Source organism: Mustela lutreola, chromosome 9, assembly GCF_030435805.1.
Source record: "Mustela lutreola isolate mMusLut2 chromosome 9, mMusLut2.pri, whole genome shotgun sequence".
Taxonomy (NCBI): domain Eukaryota; kingdom Metazoa; phylum Chordata; class Mammalia; order Carnivora; family Mustelidae; genus Mustela; species Mustela lutreola.
The window spans coordinates 50931250-50958719 of NC_081298.1; positions in this window are offsets into that span (position 1 = coordinate 50931250).

Here is a 27470-nt window from a genome sequence, read left to right on the forward strand (position 1 = left end):
AGCAATTTTTGTTAAGGGACCTAAACTGAAAGAGGTCTAGAAATTTATTTATTTATTTATTTAGTAAAAGATTTTATTTTGTTTATTGACAGCAAGAGAGAGAGAGAGAGAGAGAAGAAGCACACAAGCAGGGGGAATCATGTGCAAAGGGAGAGGAAGAAGCAAGCTCCTTGAGATGCAAGTAGTCCCATGCAGGGCTGGATCACTGTACACTGGGATCATGACCTCAGCCAAAGGCAAACATCTGCTTAAATAACTGAGTCATTCAGGCACCCCTAGAAAATTTAAAAAAAAAAAGACCTTTTAAAAACATTTTGTTTCTTTCCTGTATTTATTTAAATATTTTATTTATTTGACAGACAGAGAGACAGGAAGAGGAACTATAAGCAGGGCAGAGGGAAAAGGAGAAGCAGGTTTCCCACTGAGCAGAGAGCCTGATGTGGGGCTCCATCCCAGGACCCTGGGATCATGACCTGAAAAGAAGGGACACTTTGGAGGAAGCCACCGAGACACCTCTTTTCTTTGTTTTTAATATATGGCAACTGATGCTTCCCAGCCACGAGGAGCATATTACCCATTGATTAAATCTTTGATTACAACCTATTTAAAAAGGTGTGTAAATATATACTTACTCAGATTTATACACTTTGTGTTTTCTTCATAGTTTGGGGCTGGACCCCATGGCCACAACACTGCTTCCAGTCTTTGCCTTCCCATCTTTTGATACCAGGTATTTGGTCAGCAAAGCAAATTAGTATCAAAATTAATAAGCCCTTGGCACCATATCTCTGGAGCAGGGGTTGCTCTTAGCCAAGGCCCAGAGCAGTTGACCTCCCCTCGCTAGTGCTATAGCCCCAAGGACTAGGTCCCTGCCACCACAACTCAGTCTTACATGTTATGCTAAGCAGACAAAACCAAAATAGGAAAGCTCCGACAGCTTTCACTGGCATGCCTCATCTCCAACTCCCTTGACGTCCAGGCAGTACCAGATGACAGGGAGGGGTCTTGGTCCAACATATGGGAGGGAAGGAAGTAGCCACGAGCAAGTACCTGCCTCTCTGTTCCTTTCTTTCATGAGCAGGTTGTAAGTAGGAGGAAGAGGAAGGGGAAGAGAGGTGAACTTCAAGGGGTGAAGGCCTCAGGTAGGCAGCTGGCTCCTGCCAGTAGGAAAGGGACAAAGGAGAAGGCCTTGAGTCTTTCAGGGAGGGTGGGGTGTAAGGGTTACAGCTTATGATGGAATCTGGACAGGAGTAATAGGGATACTAGTCATTTGAGTCCACCATTGGCAAGCTGGGCTGGGTGTCAGGGCAGATAGGCCTCCCTGGGCAACGGCACATGAGAGAAGGTGGAATTCTTCTCTGAGGAGCAGGTGGAGCTTTGGGTGTTGGGAAAGCATAGACAGTATTTTTCCAGGGCCAAGGAGAGGTCCGGGTACTCCTGGTTGGAGGTCAAGGCCACAGTATGATCCAGGCCTTCTACCATCAGCTTGAAGGTACCACATGCCAGCCACCCCTCATTATTGTGTATAACTCTCTGGTGCACTTATTGGCTTATCCATCAAATGACTCCTTTAGCAGATTGAAAACCACCACCACAGGCACTCCAGGATATGGGAGGCTTCCAGAGTGAAAATTTTTCACAGGATCACCCCAAAAGACCAGAAGTCACTCTGGTGGATGTAGATCTGGTCAAACATGGCCTTAGGGACCATCCACTTCACTGGCAGTCTACTGTTGGTTGTCTTTTTATAGTAACTGATGTGGTGATATCTCTGGCAAGGCTGAAGTCTGAGATCTTCATCATGTTGTCCTTTGTCACCAGCACTTCCCTGGTGGCCAGGTCTTGGTGTATGCACTTCTTGGAGGCAAGGTACTCCATGCCTCAGGCTACCTGGTAGGCACAGGATACCAGGTCCTTGGAGGAGAGTTGCTCTGCTGCATTGTGGCTGATATTGTAACAGTACTCCAGGTCAGGAGGCCTCTGGGCCTGCAGGTACTCCTGTATGTTGTCTTTGGAGGCATATTCCATGAGAGTGTACGAAGGACCGTCCTGTGTGCAGGACCCAGCAGGTTGATGGTGTCCTTGTGCTGTCCAATCATTTTCATCATCTCCATTTCTGAGATTAGGTTTGACAGATCTTTCTCTGTTGCATCTGACTTCAACATCTTCACAGACACGTTAGTCAAATGGTTGGAGATGTCTTTGTGCAGCCAAATGGCCTCCTCCAACATCACCTGCCCAAAGTAGGCCTGTCTTAGGGGACTGCCTAAACTGCCTACAACCAGCCTGCCTCAAGGCAGTTATGAACACTAGATTATCCTCAAAAACATTAAACCACAAGATAAAAATTCTCTTCACTAGGTCTCTGTTGCAGATCTAATTTTCTTATCTTTCATCATTTATCTTTTTCCTAATTCTTGTTTTCAGTATAGTTTATTTTGCTTCCAGGTGTTTCCCCTGTTTTCTGTATGCTGTTTCATAGGGAAGAATTATCCTGTCATAAAATTATTTCTTGAGCATTCATTACATCTCTCAGTTAAAATGGGTTCTTTTATGGTATTGATTCATTTGAGTTTTCTCAAAATGGGAAGAATTTTCAAAATGGTGTTTTCCTCAAGGTTCAGAGTATGTCTTAGCCTCATCTTTACACTTTTTGAAATTCACTTTTCAAATTCTTGTCCCTCTTTTTATCTTTTTAAATTAAAATGTTTAATTTTTACTATTTTTTTATTTGAGTATAGTTGATATTCAGTGTTACATTGGTTTCAGGTTTTCAATATCTCCATACATTATTCTATGATCACTACAAATATAGCCACCATCTGTCACCATATAACACTATTATAATATCATTGACTATATTCTCTACACTGTCCCATATCTCTTTTTAAAATCTCTGATTTTTATGTTTTCTGCTATTCCAATTTTCGACCATCATTTTACTTGGTTACATTAATAAAATATGCCTGATTACACACTCTTTGCTGAACACCATAGCATTTGATTTATAGTAGTCGTCTTCTTCTTCTTCTTTTTTTAAATTAACATATAATGTATTATTTGCCCCAGGGGTACAGGTCTGTGAATCGCCAGGTTTACACACTTCACAGCACTAACCACAGCACATACCCTCCCCAATGTTCATAACCACACCACCCTCTCCCTACCCTCCCCACCCCCCCGGCAACTCTGTTTGTTTTGTGAGATGAAGAGTCTCTTATGGTTTGTCTCCCTCCCAATCCCATCTTGTTTCATTTACTCTTTTCCTGTCCCCAAACCCCCCACATTGCACCTCCATTTCCTCATATCAGGGAGATCATATGATAGTGTCTTTCTCTGGTTGACTTATTTTGCTAAGCATAATACCCTCTAGTTCCATCAATGTCAATGCAAATGGCAAGATTTCATTTCTTTTGATGGCTGCATAGTATTCCATCATATATATATATATATGTATACATAATGTATATATATATATATATATATATATATATATATATATATATATATAATTCATTTGTTGATGGACATCTAGGTTCTTTCCATAGTTTGGCTATTGTGGATATTACTGCTATAAACATTTGGTGCATGGGCCCCTTTGGATCATATAGCAGTCTTCTTTACCTCTATCAGAACCCCAGGAAGCTTTATTTATTTATTTACTCACATAAACAGATGATCCAACACAACGTTTTTTGATGTTCAAATGTATTATAATGTCTTACCGCTTAACACTATGCTTACTGCTCTCTTTCACTGTCTGACTAAATCCTCATCATCACTATGCCATTTAATGAGAAAAAACATTTGAACTCAGAGTTCTCTCCATATCAGGGAATGAAGACTCCACCCTTCTGTTTGTGCAGGTAAAATAAATGTTGATATTGTCTGTCCTGCACATACCCAGAATATTCACCATCAAAATATATACAAAATGAAAACCATACGTCACCACTTCTATTACCACCCAGCATGCTAAAAACACCATCATATGTTCCTGAATTATTGACTTGATTGATAATCCCACTTCCACACATACTGCACTCCTTTCTCCCAGCAAATTTATTTTGGTACAGCAATTTAACCTAAAAATCAAGTCAGATGAGTTTATTCTGCTGTTGAAAGTCTTTTGGTATCTTCCCTTTTCTTATTAAATAAAAACTGAAGGCGTTTCCATGTACTAGAAGGTCATACATCAATACGTTCTTCCTCTCTCCACCACTATGAACTCCTCATTGGCCTCCTTGCTTTTCCTCAAAAGTAACAGACAAGCTGTTCACACAAAGTCTATATACTTACTTGCTCTGCCTAGAGCAATCTTTTCCTTTAATATTTGTATAACACTCTCCTTCACTTCCTGGGTCTTTGTGCAAATAACATCTCCTAAATGAGATATAACCACCCAACACAAAATAAAATTAACTTTCATCCCAGCATTCTGCAATGGCTTTTACCTTTCTTGTATTTCTTTGTAACACTTATCACCATCAACCATCAATCATTATTCTATTACTGGTTTATTTTCTTATTTGAGACAGAGAGAGAGAGAGAATTGGGAGGGTGCGCAGAGGAAGAAGAAAACACCCCACTGCCTAGAAAGCCTGCTGGGGAGTTACATCCCAGGACCCTGAGATCATGACCCAAGCCAAAGGCAGTCACTCAATGGACTGAGCCACCGAGGTGCCCCTCTATTATTGGTTTATTTCACTATTATATTTCAAAAGAATGTAAGCTCTTTGTGTTCAGGTATTTTATAAGTTTTATTAATTGAAGTATTCTCAGAAAGGTAGCTGGCAGATTGTAAGGGCTCACTAAACTGTATTTTGTTGTTATTATTGGGCTCCTTTATGGGCTTTACCTCTTACGCTAGAAATCTATCCTTCAGATGTAAGCAATAAGAATAGAGCCCTGCTGCCTGTTCAAATGTGTAAAAAGCCTGTATTAAGTGGATATTTTAAAAGCTAAATGAATGGCTTAATAGTTGTATATAGGGGGAAAGGGAACATATTTTCCACAGTTCAGAAGTGGAGTTCTTTTATAGAGTTCTTGTACAAGCCTACATTATTGAACGATAATGGGCAGTTGTACATTACAATTATACAAACACTTTGGTAATTTATATCCTTTTTTTGTAATTCATGACTGGATCATTTAATTCCTTAGGAGCATTATAGCATTTCAACTTTTCATGTTCAATAAACTTATTGGGGTTGCTACCTTTTTTATTCAAATGGAGAAATAGTCATGATTTAATCTAAATAAAGTGTTACTGATTGTGTTGTTTTCTAGGAATGAGTCGCACATGCTAGTTTAAAAGTTTTGTTAAATTCCCAAGTCTGTCACTGATAAAAGCCTTTTGTAGATTAGTAACTTGATCAAAACGGAAAAGTTATGTAACACCAATTGTTATACTATCTTTGTTTCCATCTTGCATTGTAATAACACCCATCTTAACTCTATTTAAGACAAATCATTGCCAGATGGATTTCTGGCATTGATTGCATGATACGAAATCTAGTATAACTAAAAGATTTTGGTTTTAGTAGCATATAAATCAATTTAGAAAAATATATGTATTTGAATATAAGATAAAGTTTTAAATTATTTGGCAATAGTAAACTAAACTTTTTTTTGGTAAATTTTTATTTTCTAAAATTTCATTGAGCTCTTTTGCAATAAGAAACAGTTACAAAAAATTAAGGTTTATTTACCCCAATTCAAAATTATTAGGAATATAATCATAGAGGTTGAAGTATTGAAAATATTGAACCCAAAATATTTTATTAGGTAAATTCATGAATGCTGAGCATTCACTGTTAAAATATACTAATACTATTGATAGACTGGTAGAAGCCTAAAATCAAATATTTATTAAATATTTATATCCATATCTTTTCATGGCTTGGTAATTCATTTCTCTAGCATTAAATAATATTCCATTGTTTCCTATACTACACTTTATTTTTCCTTTCACCTATGGAAGGATATCTTGTTTGCTTCCAAGCTTTTGTCAGTTATGAATAAAACTACTATAGACATCTTTGTGGGTATAGATTTCATCTTCTTTGGATGAATACCAAGAACTGCTACTGCTGAATCATCTGGCAAGAATATGTTTAGTTTTGTAAGAATCTGCCAAGTTGTTTTCAATTCTTTATTCTCAATAGACATGGAAGAACATTCCTGTTGCTCCACATCCTCACCAACATTTCGTGTTCTGTTGTCAGTGCTCTGGATTCTGGGTATGTACTGGTGTCCCTTTTTTGTTTTAATTTGCATTATACTGATGACATATGATGTGAAGCATCTTTTTATATGCTTATTTGCCATCTGTAATATTTTCTTTTGTGAGGTATCTGCTAAGGTCTTTGGCTCATTTTTAATCAGGTTTTTCCCCCATTGTTGAGTTTTATGGGGACTTTGTGTATTTTTGATTAACAGTCCTTTGCCAGATGTGTATTTTGCAAATTTTTTCTCATAGTCTGTGCTTTGTCATTTCATTCTCTTGGCATTGTGTCTCACAGAGTAGACATTTTTAAATTCAGTGCTTGTGCTTTTGTAGCTAAAGTTATTGCGAAAACCAAGGTCATTTAAATTTTCCTCTATATTACCTTCTACATGTTTCATGTTTAGGTTTATAATCCAATCTGAGTCAATTTTTGAGAAGAGTGTATGATATCAGCCTGGATTTATTTTATTTTATTATTTTATTTTATTTTATATTTTTACATTTAGCTTCACCATTACTCCAGAATCATTTGTCTAAAAGATTGTATTTTGCTCTCTTGTATTGCTTTTGCTTTTATATTAAATATAAAATATAATTGATAATATATATTCTGTTGCTTTAATCTAGTCTTTCTGTGGTATTACAATATCTTGCTTACAATTATCGTTATGGTAAACTTTTTTTAAAGATTTTATTTATTTATTTGACAGAGAGAGAGATCACAAATAAGGAGAGAGAGAGATGGGGAGAAGCAGGCTCCCTGCTGAGCAGAGAGCCCAATGCGGGACTCGATCCCAGGCCCCTGGGATCATGACCTGAGCCTAAGGCAGAGGCTTAACCCACTGTGCCACCCAGGCGCCCCATCGTTATGGTAAACTTTGAAGTCATTCCTCAGTCTTTGTTCTCCTTCAACACTATGTTGACTATTGTGAGTCTTTGCCTCTCCATATAAACTTTAAAATAATTTTGTTAATATTTAAAAAAAAGAACTTGCTGGAATGCATTAATTGTATAGATAAACTCGGAAAACAGTGACCACTTGAGCTTAGCAGGAGATAGACCATGGACATCAATTGTCACAGTGGTGCCTCTGGCAGAACCTATTGCAAATCCCGAGGCCAAATGAGACCTCAAGGATCTGAGAGAATGTCTAAGAAGTACTTGATACATCCCTTGGGTATGGTTTATTGCAGTGTCCACCTGTCTGAAAGCTGGGGAATATAGATAAGGGAGGGAAAATTAGTTATGATAAAACATATCAACAAACATCAATACATTTTGTAAAATTAATTGTCATGGCTCATATACAATATGACCAACAGAGGGACCATCAGAAGGAAAGCATCAGTTATGTTTATTGTGAAATTTTTTATTCAAAATAAAGCAATGTGAGGGGAAGACACAATGAGAAAATTACCATTTTTTAAATGGTTAAACTTCTTACAAAATGGAATAGGTTTTATATTCTAAGTAGTATATTGAAAAGTAAAACATTGGGGCACCTGGGTGGCTCAGTGGGTTGGGCTGCTGCCTTCGGCTCAGGTCATGATCTCAGGGTCCTGGGATTGAGCCCCGCATCTGGCTCTCTGCTCCGCAGGGAGCCTGCTTCCCTCTCTCTCTCTCTCTCTCTCTGCCTGCCTCTCTGCCTACTTGTGATCTCGGTCTGTCAAATAAATAAATAAAATCTTTAAAAAAGAAAAGATAAGAAAAGTAAAACATTAAAAAATAAAATTTTAATTACAAAATTATGTAATTAAAAAAAGGTTAAACATAGCAGAACCATTTTTCTTATAACTGGAAAATATATTGTATATATATCTATCAAAAATAACTTGTCATGGGGGCGCCTGGGTGGCTCAGTGGGTTAAAGCCTCTGCCTTCGGCTCAGGTCATGATCCCAGGATCCTTGGATCGAGTCCCACATCGGGCTCTTAGCTCAGCAGGGAGCCTGCTTCCTCCTCTCTCTCTGCCTGACTCTGCCTACTTGTGATCTCTGTCAAATAAATAAATTAAATATTTTATAAAAAAATTTTTAAAAATAACTTGTCATGTCTGGAATCAGGAGCATATGGAAAAAAATAATATCTGAGGACAATACTTCTGCCATGTTTTGTGCCTTGTTAATATTTTTAAACAGTCAGGCAACTTTTAGCTTTATTGAAATACCTGCCAAGATACAAGCAGTGCCTATTGGAGCCCTATGACTATAAAAATTAATTGAAAATATTCAAAATGTTTACTATGGTGTCACTATTTAGGGCCACCACCAAGTATGTTTCAGAAGTAAGCATAACTGTTACTGTTCCATAAGGCAAAAGGGCATATTTTCAGGAGTTCCATCGGCTGTACCAGGAGGTGAATCAAGTAATGATTTTTGTCTATAAAATAATTCACTTTTCAATCTAACATTCCTCATTCCACATTATAATAATAAAAACTAGGAGGAGACTAAAACAAACAGACAACTACAACTACAACAACCAGCTTTTCCTTCAGAGGAAAAGTAAATATAACCTTATGAGCAGCCTGAAATTTATTTTTAAATATTTTTAAGATAAACGTTTTTGTTAGAAAACCATATATTTTATATTACTAAGAAATAACAGGCAAAGTTTTATTAACTTCTAAAAAGTCTAATTACTTCTATTTATCTATTAACTCATCTCTTTATGAAGTAGAACATGATCACACTTATTGTATCTACCCAAGTTTGTATGCTTTGGTTATTTTACGTTTGCTATTTCCTTGCTTAAATTTTACAATATTTGATACATAATAGTATCTTTAAGTCCATCTATGGTTTCACAGAATTTGTTTGAACTTCATAAAAATGTACCATACTTTTTGCACTGTCCTTGTTTTACTTCTCTATTAGCTTTCCAAGATTTATTCACTTTAGAGTGTGTAGCTATCATTTATTTTTATTCCTCCATAATGCTATGTTTACAAATCTGTATTTATCTGTACTTTTAAAAATATCTTAATTATATACCATTTCTCATCTCACGTAACACTCATGTTACTTCTACACTTATCAGATATTATGTAACTGAAAACCACAACTCAGCAACAATAGAACACCATTTTTCAAAATTAAATGGCTTACCAGAATTCTTTAATTCTATTCTTTATTTGTAGTAGATGACCCTTTATTCTGGTATTTGGCATTGTTCATATGGAGGAAAGCTTATAAGTTGATATTCCATAAATAGAAGGATTTATTATGATTAATTATTTTCACTTAGAATGCATAGAATATGGTTGATTTAATATTTCTTTCTTACCCTCTGCCTGGAACATAGTGCTATCTATGTAATAGCCACTAAAATATTAAGTTAATTACCTAGACTTTAAACTGCATATTAATAGGAATAACATACAGAACTCTTCTCAGATTGGGACACCTGGGTGGCTCAGTCAGTTAAATGCCTGAGCCTTTAGCTCAGGTCATGATCTTAGGGTCCTGGGACTCAGTTTTGCAACAGATTCCCTGCTTAGCCGGGAGTTTGCTTCTCCCTCACCCTGCTGCTCCCCCTGCTTGTGCTCTCTCTCACTCTCTCTCTTACAAATAAATAAAATTTAAAAAATAAATTCTTCTCAGATAGCTAATATAGAATATCGTCTTTGTATTCATCAAAGGGAAAGTGCCATATAATAATGAAATTCAGACTACTTCAAATTCATTTTTTAACCAGTAAGAAAGTACTGGAAACAAGCCAAAAATGTCTTCAATGAATTAAAGAAATAGATTGATTTTTAATATCTTAATGTTTCTAAAATAAATTGCAAGATTTTTATACTAGATATCAGTGTAAATATTCATTATACAAGGATATTCTAAAAATAAGCCCGAGAAAACTACTTGACATATATGATGACAAAAACGAGTTTGACAAAAGTCAGTTTGGGTAAAACTTACAATACCTACCACCTGAAACTCTTGTTCTATAATTTAATTATTTTAATTTACAAAAATGCAAAAATAATATATCAGAGTAAGTATATTGATAGCTTTGAAGGTATGCTCTGGTTGTGCACTGTTTACTATTTAAAGGGGAATCAAATATGTGATGCTTATGGTGTGACTATATTAAAATTCAACAAGTTCAGAAGCATACGAGGAATAGAATAACGACAAAAGATGACCCTTACTTATCCTAAAGATAGACAATGGTATATATGTGCTAGTTGGGGAGAGAATCCAGTTAGTAGATGGACGATGTGGTAGTGGAAAAAAAAGACACAACATTTTGGTTGAAAGTTTAGCACTATATTTAACAAAGTGAAGCTGTGTGTTAATAGCCTTGAATACAATCCAAAAAATATTTTCAATTCATTGAAGATTATTTAGGAAAAACTTGAAAAATACAACTTGATAAGGATTCCAATAAAAGATTCATAAGCAATAAAAGTTTCAGAATTTTTAGTATATTTTCCCTAAAAAGCCATTTGATTTAAATTAAAAAGAATTCTATTTACCTGCCACTTAAATAAGAGGAAATTATTTGGTTTTGTAATAAGTCAATAAAATAAATTAACATATCTTTAGAAAACAGATATGCACACTAATTTAAAAAGAATAGTGCTTAATCTGTTCAGCAAACATTTGTAAAATTCCTTGCCATCAGCTAGCTCTGGAGTTCTGCTAGGTGAGTAAGGCCATGTATGTTACTGCTCAGAGTACTGACGCAAAGCAATTGTCCCCTTCACATCCATTTTTTGCTGTTTATATGTCATGCTATGTTGTTTAGAGATCCATAGATGGCCCTACATGAAGGCCTTTTTTTGTGTGTATATGGCTGACTGTGATTTACCTTTCAAATAAGATGGCTCCTGATTTACAATGATTCAAGTTATGATATATCTGGCAATGATGTGAAAGTGAAAGTGATTCAGTAGAAACTGTACTTTGAATTTTGAATTTGGGTCTTTATAAAAAGGGCCAGTGACATGTGGTATGGTGCCATCTTGTGATGCTGGGCAGCGGTAGTGAGCCACAGCTCCCAGTCAGCTAGAGGATTACAGGGGTGAACACCTGATATTCTTACAAGCATTCTATATATAACCATTCTTCTTTTTTTTAGTGTAATATTTAATAAGTTGCATGTGATATTTGATACTTTGTTATAAAATAGGCTTTGCTTAAGATGATTTTGCCCAAATGCAGGCAAACTTAAGTGTACTGAGTATGTTTAAATAAGCTTAAGGTAAGCTATGATATTTGATAGTTTAGGGGTATTAAATGCATTTTCAATTTTTTATGTGTTTCTCTGTACATAGCCCCCTTGTAAGCTGAGGAACATCTCTATATGTATATGTAGCCTTGGTATGGCTTACATATTATTGGCATGAAACATCTAGAAGAGTACGTGTGCCATATAATTGTCTACAACATCCAACAAATTTCTTGAAAGCTTGTGCCAAAGGGGTTATGTCTTTAAGGATTCTTATTTCAGAAGGGTTCTCTCAAACGTAAGATTTTTCAGAAGTTAAGTGAAAATCTGACCAAACTAAACATTTTTCCATTTTCCCTAGTGAGCAAAGAGAGCTAAAATCTATCTGCCATTTTCAACACTGTACTCAATGATTGTAATTCTAATTTAAGAATAGATTATTTATATCAAAACCACATGTTGGTCTAATGTTATACAATATTCATAAATCTCACTTAGAGCCTTGGACACTTTTATTTGTTGAGTCTATATGGTACTACGGACATTCATCTTTTTTGACCTTTGAAAATACATGCATCATAGTTCCATTGTAAAATGTCTGGGTTATAAAATGTGCTAGGCTATCAAAATGGTAATAAGAACATACAAATGACCTGATGTAATGAACTGTACCAGATTGCCAGATATCACATTTCATACCAGAAAGATTCAGTGGTAAGTTTCAAAATGGCCAGCTATACTTCGACTGAATTATAACTCATTTAACTTCTTTCTTTGTGTACAGTATTATACATTAGTCAGTATTATAGTAAATAAGTACTTTGGACAGATGTAAATATGCTGTAATAAAAAATGTTTTTCTTCTTTCTTTTAGTCCTTTTTACTTGTAAGACTAGCCACAAATACCATGCCTCCCCCAAAATAATTTGCAATCCGAATTTATCTCTAAATGAATTTATTGCACAGAAAAACATATATATATACAGTTACAGTAGACATATACAAAAATAGTTACACAACAGCAGGGCCCTATATGTAAGCTGTATTGTTGTTTTGTTTTGTTTTTATCTTTAAAAAAAAAAGAGGTTATGTGAAATATTGGAATTTTATTTCCAGGCCTAGTATTTCAAGACAGTTAACTACACTTATGGTGTAAACAGCCTCTTGTTGGCAGTATGATTTTATTGGCTCCATAGAATAACAGCAAGAATTTACTATTGCTTCTTTCTTTTATGACACACACAGAAAAAAAAAATTGACACATTTGCTCAAGACCAACCAGAATCATTTTAACCTATCAAAATTGATGGGAGGCCTTCACTGCCAAAGTCACTGCTGGGTTTTCACAATTCATTGCAGACAATCTGCTACTCCCATTAGGATAAAGGAGAGAAGAGTCATAATCAGGGAAGAAAGCTGGATTAATACTTGTAATTATCATTGAATTATTTAGCCTGCTATAGGATTATTATTATTAGTGTCATTTGATAATTTTCTCTCATTTTATTAAACACAACTGTGAGTAATTACCCTACCTAATATTTCTCTGTATTGGCTGACTAGCTAGCAAACATTCATGAAAATATCCATTAGCCACACATCTAAAATGCTGCATTATGATGCTGTTGAATCAGAACATACCACTACCTGATCCTGTAGCTCTTTGAGGATTTGCAAATCAATTAATTCTATGTTTATTGGGTTCTTCCCATATATTTAGAAAATTTATAATAGAGTCCATGAACATTATTAGTTTTACCATTTTAAACCAGCATTCACACTTTGATTTTTACAACAAAAGCAGAAATATAGACACACACATTTGGATCAGTTTTCTGTTAGTCTGTCTGGACTTCAAAATCCTATTCCTCAAGATAATGCACACCAAAGATCTGGATTAAACAAGAAATTAGATGGCACCTGAACACTTGGTTTAATATTCTCAAAAGGACTATGCAACTTATTTCTTACATTATGACATTGTTTTACAAAGATCCACGCTTTTATAATGTTAGTATTTTTAATAATCAATAAAGTCCATTAATCATGATTAAAAATCAAACATAAAAATTTCTACTTTTTGCTTTTGCCCCCTCCATTTAGAACTTATTTATAGCCTGAAAATTCAAAGGTCCCTATGTTTATGAAAATCTGGACAGAAATAGCTCTAAGATCCCATTCAGAACTTGATATTAATCTAAGTCTTTTGGCTCCATTTATCCTGAGAGAAAAGAGTAGGACAAACGATTTGAGTACTGTTAGATTATCTGGGAGATTACGCAAGGTAGAAAAGAATGGGAAAGTGATACAGTGAAGAAGCAACTTTGTCAAAGAGGTACATTGTTGATATAATTGCTGTGGATAGAAAATGAAGGCTTGCTTTTACTGAAAGGTCCTGAGAAACTTCTTTAAGTTGTCTTCATGAAGACCTGAAAACTGACAATTTTACCTATGGTTCTTATTTCCACTTCACTGAGAGCTGTCCTCAGAGGACATTAACTCTCCTACACTTTTGGGTTGTGTTGGAGATATTCTAAAATGAGAGAGAGAACATGAGATGCTATCAGTGTTAAGTAACTGCAATTTCCCATTGAACTATCCAGCACGGGTTTGGCTATAATCAGGTGTTGGGCCTTGATATCAGAGGGATTTGAGGCAGTATCATTTTAGGTTAATCATTATATCCGAAATTTCCAAAAACTTCAACTGATGAAACTTTGATTATAAATCATTAAATATAACAAAAAATGTACAGTATTCAAATTATTTTCATAGAAATACACAAACAAAGCATCAATTGATTAATATTTAAATGTTACAAAATACTGAACTGAAAGAATTTGGTCATAGAACAATGTGTAAGAAGTAGAACTTGGGTTTAGGTTAGAACTCAGGATGCATTTGAGACTCAGTTAAAAAATTGAATGGAGGGACGCCTGGGTGGCTCAGTGTTTGGCTCAGGTCATGATCCCAGGGTCCTGGGACCGAGCCCCAAATCAGGCTCTCTGCTCAGCAGGGAGCCTGCTTCCTCCTCTCTCTCTGCCTGCCTCTCTGCCTGCTTGTCATCTCTCTCTGTCAAATAAATAAATAAAATCTTTTAAAAAAGAAATTGAATGGATGTCTGACTATCTTATAGGTTTGCTAAAAATCAGTGACTTTGTGTTCACATGTGGCTATGCAGGAATTTTTAACTTTCTCTAAGAAGTTATTAGATTTGATTATATAAGGGCAGTAATGGATAGGGAAAAGCAAAGTACAAACCCCATAAAGACAAAGACACTGAGTATGAAAAAAGAGTAATAGATAAGAAGAATCAATACATTTGAGGAAAATGGGAATTAAAATACAAAATGATTGTTGATTTTTTTAGATGGAGAAAACAAAACTAGCTTGCAAGAAGGAAATAACAGAAGACATGTTGTGATGTGATACAGAATCCTGGAAAAGGCAGTAACGTGGAATAAAGGAGTAGGGAGAGCATATCAGGTAATTTGGATAGGAAGGAATTAGGAGATAATTGCTTGATAAATTTTATATGGCCCACTTAAATGCACAGATTTCTCTTCTTTAATTTATATGGAGAACAGAGTATCCTTTCTCTTCCCTTTCAGAGTACCAGAGGTGTACTCTTTCAACTGAAAACCTGAAAAGCTCAGGACTCAGTTGCTTAAGCACAGCTGAAAGGACATATTTCAATTAAGATTTACATTTTGCTGTAGGTAGTAGACTGTCAAAAGTGGTTTAACCATATTTTTTCATTTAACAAGAAGACTACAGAGAGTGTTTTCTGGTGTTGGTTCAGAGTCTTAAGAAAGTCAAGTGAAGTATCATAGAGGTTTTCATGGCTTTTTATTCACAGTTGCAAAAATTGCTGTTGGAGTTCTCACTATTAAGCCCACATTTCTGGCAGAAAGATAGAGGTAAAATAGAATGATATCTTGTACGACTGATACCTTGTCATATGGTTACAATGTAACTGGAAAAGAGACAATAAAATATTTGATGTTGTTTTAAGTTTCCTTGCTGTCAATCACTCAGTGCTTTCTGATATTAAAGGAAAAAGTAGATGGATATTGACCTGGCAACTATCAACACCTGTCAGTCTCTCTTGGATAACCAATATCTCTATAACCTCTTCTTCCCAGTAAAAAAAAATAAAATATATTCATAACCCACACTGTGCCATCTCAAGATACTGCACCAAGATAAAATTACAATGATTTTCAGTTGTTCCAAATGGGCAGAATACCCTTCCTTATGATATCATGTCTTATAAGATAGATAATTGGCTTGCTACCAATATACCCAGATGTGACTGTGGAAGAGACAGGAAATAAAATAATAATATTTATTTATTCCTTGGGTCGACCCTGTTTACACAGATGCATTACTATTAGAAAAGGTTGGTTTGGGACATTGGAATGAATTTACTTAATGGGTCTGTATGTAATTGGGTTGGAGGAAATTTTTAATTTCTACAAAAATTATTAGAATTCTATCTTATTCTCTTTTGTTAATTTTCACATGTTAACAAAGCCAACATTTTTGTCTAGCAGACAAGATCTTAAATCCTAACAAAACTCAATTTTTTCCTTTTTTTTTTAAGTTTGAGAGCCTCATGTTCTCTCATGCTGCTTTAAATACAACTCAAAAAAAAAAAAAAAGGAGCTAAATGGGGCAGTAAGACCAGACTTTTTATTTTATTTTATTTATCTTATTTTTAACTAAAAAATTAAAGATTGTATTTATTTATTTGAGAGAGACAGAGAGCATGAGTGGGGCAGGGGGATGTAGCAGCAGAGAGAGACTGAGAAGTATATTCACTAATGAGCAGGAAGCCCGATATGGGGCTTGATCCCAGGATCCTGACTGAGATCATGACCAGAGACAAAGGCAGATACATGTGCAAAATCCCTTTTTTTCTGGGAAACAATACTTTACAAGAGATGTTTGAAAAAGTACTGGGGAATCAACTTTAATCAGAGATACAAAAATTTAATTGACTTTTGTAAAGCTACAAAGATCCAAATGATGGGAATGCCAGCCTGTTTAGGTTGTGGACCACAGAGTATTCTTCTCTGTAAGATTTTATTTTCGTCCATGTCTACTAACTCCAGTCCAAGTTCACTAACCTCTTTTTAGATAGTGCAAAACATGGCAAAGAATACCAAACAAGTGCCCAATATTCTACATTTATTACATCATTTCTAACATATAGAAGTGTGTTATCAAGGCTGGTTCTGTGAACGAACCTAGTTATGCTAAAGTGTGTTTTGTTCTCCAATAAATTAAATGCATGATTATCACACAATTATAAAATACTTGTGTCAAGAATTTTTATTCAAAAATTAATAAGAGAAGCAGATATTAAAACTAGTTCACATGGTTATTTGGGATATAAGCAGAGTTGTGCAGCAGAAGTGCTCTGGGCCCATAATTTGGGTTATAGAATTTATGTTCTCTAATGAAAAATCACTAACTTGCATTATTGTTAACAAGAATCTTGTTCATTACCATCAGTTTTCTACATTACAACCTCTTGCTCTACAGTTTGTAAATAACTTTGTCAATAGCATGCTAATAAACGGGGTGACTCCAATGGATTGAGATAATCTCCAGAGTTTCTGCTACATAATGCCCAGGACTCCATTGAAAGGACACCTAAGAATTTATTTTGCCCAAAAATTTGATCATTTTTTTCATTGCCCTTACCTATTTTCCAAACCTAGTCCTTTTGCTTCACGTTTCAGTCTACGGACAATCCCGTATCTGACTGACTTGTTAATTCTGGGAATGATTTGCAGATTAATTTGCTTGCCAGAGGTGGTTCCTCTAATTGATGTCTAAGAACCCTAATTAGTTATGAAAACTATTTTTAACATTTTCATTGCTACTTATTATTATTATTATTATTGCTAATATCTCTATTATAAATAATTCACATCTTTCTGACAAAAGACAAAGAGCTGGCTACTAGTAGAAAAAGTACATTTGACTCTGTCAGTGAAAGTGGTAAAGGGATTTGAGAAAATAAGGCAAAGCACTGGAATTATGTGTTAAAACTTTAAATATTATAGACACATTTACTTAATTTCTAATATTGTTGTTGCTTACAATTAAATAAGATGTTTTCCATGAACCACGCATTACAGCAAATATATTGTTTATACAGATTAAATTTTCATCAAAAGGGACGCCTGGGTGGCTCAGTTGGTTAAGCAGCTGCCTCTGGCTCAGGTAACGATCCCAGCATCCTGGGATCGAGTCCTGCCTCGTGCTTCTTGCTCGGCCGGGAGCCTGCTTCTCCCTCTGCCTCTGCCTGCCATTCTGTCTGCCTGTGCTTGCTCTCTCGCCCTCTCTCTCTGATAAAGAAATAAAATCTTAAAATAAATAAATATGCTACCACAATTGAGGAAGATAATTGAGATTACTTAAAATAATAAACTTTACTGTATAGGGTTTTTTAAAAGTTTGCCACAGATTCTGATTCTTTTAAAATATATATCTATTTTGTGTAAAGAGAATGCACTGAGAAGTAAAAATAAAGTGATATATCAGTGCTACCAACTAATGGCTATAATATCATCACCTTATTTATGAACATTGAAACAGTGTGCAATATTTAAATTAATTTAAATAAATTCCTATTTATTTTATATATTTATAAATTTAAATAAATTCCTATTTATTTATTATTAAAGAAATTCCTCTAACAAACAGTATGTTTTGAAGGTTGCTAGCAGGAAAGTGTTGTACTACATGGAAGTAATCAGAAAATGTGATCTAAAGGTCTGCTTTCAAGGGCGCCTGGGTGGCTCAGTGGGTTAAAATTCTGCTTTCAAGAAGCTATAACAGTAAGTACTGAGCATTAGCTATTATGTGCTATGGATGAATAACTGAAATCTACATTTGAAACTAATGGTACACTATATGTTAACTAATTGAATTTTAAAAAGTTAATTAAAAAAACCACTATTTTATAAAACAATATTCCCAACAGGCTCTTTTGCTTTAAAATACTCACTTTGTAATGAGAGTCATTACTTTTGTCTAGCCAATTCTTACACCACTGTTTATCCCTTCCCTGCTTTATCCCTTCCCAGTATCAATAAAGGCTCACTTGGGTTACTTAGAAGCCATGAGAGAGCTTGTAATAGATTAACCTGAAAGTGCGTTTCTGCCACCTCTCTCCTGTGTGATATGATAAAGAACGACCACGATACATGAATTATAGTTCGGAGTTTTGAAAAGCATAATAGCTTTATACCAACACTTGAACTTTTATTTATTTATTTATTTATTTATTTATTTATTGCTAACAAGATAGCTCGATTTGATATGCGGTTCCTGACAATCAACCTCAGAAATAATTCCATCTTCATGAGAAGTCAGAAAGAACCACAAACCAAACCTCAAAATAGATTCAAAGAGAAAATTCTCTTTAAAAAATTTCCCTTCCTGGGGCACTGGAGTGGCTCAGTGAGTTAAAGCCTCTGCGTTTGGCTCAGGTCATGATCCTAGGGTCCTGGGATTGAGCCCCATGTCTGGCTCTCTGCTCAGTGGGGAGCCTTCTTCCACCTCTCTCTCTCTCTCTTTCTTCCTGCTCTCTGCCTACTTGTGATCTCTGTCTGTCAAATAAATAAAGAAATAAAATCTTTTTAAAAAATTTCCCTTCCTATCAGAAGGAGACCAAACCAATAACAAATTCCCCAGAAAGCTTCATCTAAAAGGTTGTACTTTCTTCAGACACCCAGCAGGACCTTGATCTCTTGGCCTGGTATTTCTTCAATGGCCTATCCCAGAGAAAAAGACAATAAACTACTGAGCGCCATGGGCCTCAGAACCACAAAAGAGATGATGAGGGGCACAAAGCATGCCTCTGGTCAACAAGAGGGTATGGAAACGTTTGCTGCATTTCTGCATTATTCAAAGCTGAGTTTTTAGCTGGAGGCCGCTCCTTTATGATAAATTGCTGATACCGTATTAGAAAAGCTATTATATGATCTTTTACAAACCATTTCCTATCTTTGCATTCTCATGTGCCAAGACAGACACGGATTATTTAAAACCCTGAAGAGAGTGCTCTTGCATTTAAATTGCCTGTAACCTTCGTGTAATAGTTTTATGATTTATGATAGATTTAGTTAAAATATAACTATTTAAAATATTTACTCTCAGTAAACAATTTCAACCTATGCTCATTTAAGTAACTTGGTGCCTAATCCCTTTTCTATTAAACCATAGTGCAAGGACCAATGCCGCATTTCTGAGAGAACCCCAAGCTATTATTCTAGAATGGCCCTATGCCTATATATCAGGCGTCCTGTTTTCACTCCCTTTGTGGAGCACCTACCCTGGAGGTCATGTAATAACCAATGACCAAAAAAACAAACAAATAACCCAAAAATCCAGGTCGAAGTGCCATCCCTGCCTGGAGACAAGGAGACTGCTCAGACAGATCCCCGGCAGGCTTTTCAGCCCAGGCCTGTGCTGGGGAAGCTGGTTCCTGGCTTTGGGCGCAATCTGGAAGCCAGAAACTGACCAAAGGGTGCAGCTCGCGTATAGGACTGATGATCTTTTCTCAGCCAGGCCGCGCGGACACCTGCTCAGGGAGCCAGGCTAGGAGGCTGCCCAGCACGGGCGCTGGCAACGCTTGCAGCCTTCCCGAGCTTCGTCCCGCATCCCAGGCAGGGCCAGGGCCTCAGGAAGGAGGCGGGCAGGGGCGGCGCAGAGAAGGGGCTTTGCTAATTTCCAAAGAGGGAAGTGAGCTTGCGTAGGACTCAGGAGGGAGGGGGTCCGGGGCCGGTGGGGGCGGCGGGAAGCAGGGGCTTTCCTAATTGACCAGACAGGAAGTGAGCTCACGGAGGATGTGGCAGAGAGTCTGCGAGGAGATGGAGGGGCTGGCGGAGAAGGGGCGCGCAGCTCCAGGGTGCTGTGCTGGGGCCCAGTCGGGACTACAGGACCCTCCGGACTCTCCGCCCGTGTGCTCCTGTGTGAGGCCATTGTACTGCTCCTGCTGCCTGCTGCCCCTCCCCGCCCGGAGGCTTCTGCGGACCACCCTCAGCGCATAGGTAAAGTGACACCGTGCTGCGCCCTCACCTGGAGCAGAAAGCGGGGGACGCGACCAAGGGCCGGGGAGGGGGGTTGTCGAGGCCCAGCCTCCCAGGAACCCCAGGGCACCGCGACCACCCCAGACGCTGGGCCAAACCCGAATCCGCATGGGGTCGGGCTAGGGAAAGCGCCTTGTCAGGTGCACCCCACCAGTGGGCGAACTAGCCCCCATCGTTCGGCACCCCCACGTGCGCGCCTGCTGAGGACCCCCTTCCCTCCCCCGCCGTGGCCCCGCTGCTTCTTTTCTGGACTTGGGATCCCAGGTGGAAACTAGTCCCTCAGACATCCCTGGCAGCAAGGAGGGCAGGGAGGGATTCTTGGTTTTCTGCCCTGGCTCCCCCATTCACAAGCCTTCTGGCTTCCCTTTCCTCTCCTCACTGTCAGTTTTATTAAATGGTTTTCTTCTGCATGTTGACCCTAAGAGCTATTTCATGAATGAATATACAGGAAACTGAGTCAGAGCCCACCTGTAGAGGCCTTTCATTAGAATGGTCTCTGGTTCTAGCCTCAGTTCAGAATACTGCATGTACCTGAGGACCGATTCCAGATGTTTCTTTCATGTCTGACTTGAATTTGAAATCCTCCTCAGACTTCAGCTTCCAGGATTTCTCCAGTCCTTGCTCTCCCAGGGTCTTGGTGGGGATCCGCCATGACTGTTGAACCCAGGAATGAATGAATGATATATACCCCAGATCTCTGGGGCTTTGTCTTGTTTTGCTGAGGTTGGAAAGGCTTGGGAGAGACCCCCTGTATGCAGATACAGAGCTGCATGCAATTGCTTAGATAAACGTGTTCCCCACTTAATTGCTTGGGCATTGAACATTTCGCCCTTAACCTGTGGCTTGAGCAGTTAGGAGGAGACAATATGGAGGTGCATAAGAAGATGGCTGAATCCACATGGTGGTGGTCTGGTTTGGGAGATTTTCTGGAGATTCAAACGAAAGATCTAAATTCTTCCAGTGGGGAGTGGTAAACATTTTATGGATGGGAGATGGAAAATAAATGGTCTGGTTAACCTTTCCCTCCCCCTCAAAACCCATTATTTGAAAAAACAAAAAGGGAAGTGAAGGGAGAAATCCTCCCACTCCCATCCCCACTCACCTCCATAGCCACCTCCTCTTCCAAGAACCTAACAAAAAAGGTGCCAAGAAGTGTTAGGTACCAGCAGTGGTCTCAGATCTCATTCAAGGACCATGGTGAAAGGCATTCAAAGAGATTGTGTGGGCACAGGGATCCAATTAAGGGGGACAAGTTTAAGGTTTGCCTGGTCCCCTAAAAATTAATGGCACTAGAGAAGATGACCTTTGGGAACTATAGCTTAATGGATACAATGTGTAAAAAGCTTCAGTGAGTCATGGTGGGAAGAGGCCATGAGGGCAGCAAATACAGTCTTAGATGATGTTATTAATAGCACTACAGGCTCTAGATTTCCTGTGGTGGCAAGACCAGCCCGGCCCAAGTGGATACTCACAACCTGGAACAGAGGGTCTTGGAGATCCCAGCACGTGAGGTATGTTGAGAGGGTAAAATGATAGGAGGTATCCTTTGGAAGTACTGTCTCCTTGACTTTAAAAGGGAGAACCGAAATTTGTAGGTGAAATCTTTTTGGCTACAAAGACGGCCGAGGCCTCCTAAGGTCAAGGTCTCATCGTCACTTGCAAAGATGTCAAAGAACATATTCAGACATTTCAAAGATGTCCTCATGTCTATCGGTTCCCACTCTGGAATTCTATCAATAAGGTGAGAGTTCCTCTAGTTGAAAAAAAGATCTAAAAAGACGTCCCTTTCTCATGTAATTTCTGTAACCTCCAGGACACACCCACCTGCCCCTTCCAGCTCTGTAATGAAGCCACAGCTGGTGCCAATTTGTGGAACTCCTTAAAGGCTATTCTCCCTTATATACCCCCGGACCAAGTTCCCATGCTCCCTCACCTGATTTCCTGCACTCACCTCCCACCTGGTGTGTTCACACCTGCAAGTGCCTTTTACCAACCCCTTTGCCAAAAGGCAGCCAGAGTGACCTTTCAAAGACTTATCAGTTCCTGGCATTTGTCTCCATAGAAATCTGCACTGATCTTCTAACAAATTCTCAGTCCTCCAAAGGCACCCATAATCCTCCCATCAGTCTCTTCATACCCCTCCAACTGACTGATGCCTGTTCTGCCCCATCTCTCTGCCCTTCAACCACACTGCCTCCCTCTTCCTGTGGAGACCCCTCATGGCGCCTGCCTCCAAGCACAGGTGATTCCCATTGATGGGAAGACCCTCTTCCTCTCCCCCATCTCCCCACTCCAGTTACTCCCACTTATTCGTGAGCTCACAAGCCCCATGGTACACACTCTCCATGCAGCCTGCTCTCTCTTTTCTAGCACTAGCCTCGGTTTCTAGCTGTGGTTGTGTCATGGATGTCCCTCCCCAGCCAGCCTCCAGGCTCTCCTTCCCTTTAGCTCCAACACCTGACACAGTGCCTGGCACGTAGTAAGCCCTGCCTAGCTTCTAAGAGCCTCACTGAGGGACTGAAAGCATTTTAAAAACGTCACCACGTAGGCTCCAAACTGTAGGCAGAAAAAGCTTTGCCTGCATTGAGATTTTAGAGACGTATTCGTCAAGTTGGATGTGTTCACTGACTTTACCTTGTAAAATTTAAAAAAAAAAAAAGGACCTCTGTATTGCTTCGATAAAAATGAGCTTTCTCCAAACTGATAGGAAGTTCTCGTTTTAGCAATGTAAATCTGATCTTTATCACTAATGTGATCTAATCCTGTCTAGTAAAGTAACTTGAGAGTTCTATATCTCTGTAAACATTTAAGAAAAACAATGGACTCAACTCTAATTACTTTTTAACTAACTTGACTTGCCAAAGGAAGGAGAAAGTAAATATCAGAAATCTTACCACTAAGAACAAGTTGCAAGTTATACCTGCCAAAATGTGGTTCAAAATATAAGTAACCAGTCTTCTTAGAAGCCTTTTACCTTCTTATATCTGTTATGTTGGGTAAATGAGTAGTTACTAGAACACAGCTGGCCCAGTGATCACAATTCAGCTTACCCTCAGAAATTTAAATAGATTACATGCTTAGCCCGGTAACTGGACACTGATACAGAATTATTCACTGGCTGATTCCTAGATCAGAAACCACAAAAAATTTTTCTTTTTTGTGGAAGTATGGCTGTTACAATAGTCTCACCTGTACCACATACTGATTGACTTAACTACTCTATACGTTACAGCTCTAGATGTAACATTTAATAAAACAACAATATCTTTGATGGTATCATGGAAATGGAAGTGCCTTGTGCACTTTTCTTAATGTGTATAATTACCTAAACATCATAGTAAGTAAATCAAGGCCATTGTCAAGCTTCCGTCAAGGAGAGTCCTTAACTAGAGGGATTTCCCATTGCTCTCAGGATGATAACCTCTGAGTTACAGGTTCCATTAGTTGGCCACACACATTTGGAGGCTTGTGGACTTTCTGAGAGCTGAGCAGCATATCTCTGTTTCAAGTATTGTGATCCCTGTTCTTACTGCAAGAGTGACAGTTGTCACTTTTCCTGTGACCCCTGTCTTTAGGAAAGTGTCTGACTCAGAAAGTTGAGTCAGTACCCCCCAAAGGTATTTTTCAGGAGAACCACCTCAAAGATGATCACCTGAGATACTGTCAAGAAAAGAAAAAAAAAACTGAAATTCTAAGCAACATCCATAATAAGTCTTTTCATGTTGATATGGAAAGATTTTCCACTAAATACCAGATAGGCTCCATGAAAGTGAGATCTTTACCTATTTTGTTCACCGTGTCACCAGTCCCTAGAAGAGCGCCTAAGACATCACTCACGATTAGGTTGCTTTGAATGAATCAAATGAATGAATGAACTATAGCCTTTGATAGTGAGGTAGTTTATGGTCCTTAGGCAAGAGATGGGATTTGTGTTGGGGTTTCAAGAATGGGAGGTGCCGAAGAGAAAATTGAGAAGCTAAATGTGAAAATATGCAATTTACTGACTGGAGTAGTTCTGAATACATTTCAAACATAATTAAACTATGGCTGTGGGTGTATATGCGTTTTCATAATTTTCCCTTGAAAATGTGAGGCATACAGATGTCATCTCCAGTGAATTCTCCTTGTCCGTATACAGACAGAATCAAAAAAAAAAAAAAAAAAAAAAGGCATTCTGATAGTCCTCAGCCCTTCCACTCCAGGATTGTGACTCTTTCTTCCCCATGTTCTTTCTAACATCATGGACTTTCAGGTTGACCTCTCCCATCTTGGGTCCCACTCTCATTAGCTGTAGAAGTCAAGCGATGTTTGTGATGTGAGGGTGGCAATACTCTCTGACCTTTGGTTACAATATGTCTTTGAAAGCCAGTGTTTATTCTGCTTTTACAGCATTTCTCCATTTGAACTGGCCACCTTTTAATTGGTCATTAGCCATATGTGGCTACTAGCCATGGGACTTGGACAGCAGAGGTATGGAAAATCCGCACATTCTTCCACTCAAAGGAGATTGTGAGTTATGCTACATCTTTTTCTTAAGTGTCTTTTTTAGATATTTAAATTCAATTAGAGAATTTAGTAACTCATCAGTAGTGGATAACCCTTGGTGCTCATCACATCACGTGTCCTCCTTAATGCCTATCACCCAGTTACTCCATGTCTCCCACTCCCCTCCCCCCCCCAGCAACTCTCAGTTTGTTTCCTATAGTTAAAGGTGCCTCATGGTTTGTCTCCCTTTCTGATGACTCCCATTCAGATTTCCCTCCCTTCCCTCTGATCCTCTGTACTACATCTTAATCTCAACAGTCAAGCAGTGGTAGTAATTCAGTCATGGAGTCATGCATATTCTAAATCTGATGAGGTCGATTCCTATACTGCCTTTGTCTCTGCTAGAGCGCTTACATTTGTTATATTATTGCTGCTGTGTTCATGTTTCTCGTTCACTGAATGTCTGTTAAAAGAATTAGTAAAATGTGTGACTGCAGAAAATACAATGGTCATGGATGATGAAGATTTTCTCCTTGACCAGACTGGAGTCAAGTTCCTCTGAGTCCTCTTTCTGTCCAGCCTTGACCTCAGGCTCCACCCACTTAGCCCAGTTTTAGCAAGAAGTCTGCTTAGTCAATTTTTCAGCAATCTCCTATCCTACTCTTGATATATGATCAAATTCCTTATCTCTCACCCCTGGGATCTTACCACTCTTTTTTTTTTCTTTTTAAGATTTATTTATTTTGACAGAGAGAGAGCCTGAGCAGGGGGAATAGCAGAGGGAGAGAGAGAACCAGACTCCCCACTGAGCAGCAAGCCCAATGCCAAGCTTGATCCTGGGATCAGATCATGACCTAGGCCAAAGCCAGAGATTTAACCAACTAAGCCACCCAGGTGCTTCAGTATCTATAACCCTTAATATCTGATCAAATCCCTTATTCCCAGGGCACCTGGTTGGTGCAGCTGGTTGAACGTTTGACTCTTGGTTTCTGCTCTGGTCATGATCTCACGGTCCTGAGATTAAGCCTCACCTCAGGCTCTATGCTCAGTGAAGAGTCTGATTAAAAATTCTCTTTCCCTCTCCCTCTACCCCTACCCCTGCTCCCTCTCTCTAAAATGTATTAATAAGTCTTTTTAAAAATTCCTTATCCCCTGATCTCAATAGTTTATGACCCTAGCCTTCCTTCAACAATATTACTGTCCAGATGGTTTAGCCAGAATCCCTTCATCCTTACCCTTGATGTTCCATCTTAATTTTACATTCAGTGACCCCCCACCATGCCCTTTAGCTGTAAATCTCCATTTGTCTGAGCTGAGCCAGATTTCTCTCCCATACTATAAAATAAAATCCCATCGTAGTAGCATCCCTTGAATAAAATCTTCCGTACTGTCTTTAATGGGTGTCACAAATTTTTTTTTCTTTAACAGTCAGGAGGGTGCTAATGGAGTACCACGACAAAAGGCCTAACTTCCTATAATGGACATTTCCTTGGTTTACCTGACAAATACTCTTTCTCTCTTCTAAGGAAAATTTCCAGTTCTCAGTATAACTGCCAACTGACCCAGGGGTGGACAAGTGAGTCAGATGAGACCAAAATGAAAATTCTGTTGAGACACTGGACCTTGAGGATTCAAGCCAAGGACAAAAAAGTGTTGGTACTCCATTATTCTGATGGTCCATTAACTCTTGCTTTTTTGATTCCTGTGTCTATCACTGCCCCTGCCTTTTCAAAGATAATGACCATTCATCTGAGTACACGGTTCACAGAATCCCTTTGCAGTGGCCCATGCGGGCCAAGGTAGTAGAGCATAATAGATCTTTGTAAGTTTTTAAAAAATGTCTTTGTCCCTGTTGCCCATGGCCATTAAAGACAAAATGTCGGGGGTAGGGGGATACTGGAAAAGGTGAAGTTCTAGTTACTCACTGATTTTTTGATTGGTAGAGAGAAAGCAACACCTAATACAGGGCCAGTGGGTGAGTGGAGGAAACATCTTTGGCTCTAGGAGGAATGGGGGAAGGAGAAATATTAATATTCTTTGTCTTTGGAACTGCCCCTGAAGACTTCCCCACACAGGAAAATGACCTAGCGTGACTCTCCTAAACTTCGGCAAGCCCCTTAAATTTAACTGACATGTAGATCTGATACTCCCTGCTGGATAACTCTGATCATTATTTGATTGTTATTTATTTTATTTTAAAATTATTTTTAAAGAAAATTTTAATCTAAATACAATTACTTAACATATAATACTAGTTTCAGACATACAGGTTAGTGATTCATCAGTCTTTTATAACACCCAGTGCTCACTGTATCACATGCCTTCCTTAATGTCCATCACCCAATTACCCCATCCACCCATCGCCCTCCCCTCCAAGAAGTCTCAGTGTTTACTGTGATTAAGAGTCCCTTCTGAGGGGTACCTGGCTGGCTCAGTGGGTTAAAGCCTCTGCCTTCAACTCAGGTTATGATC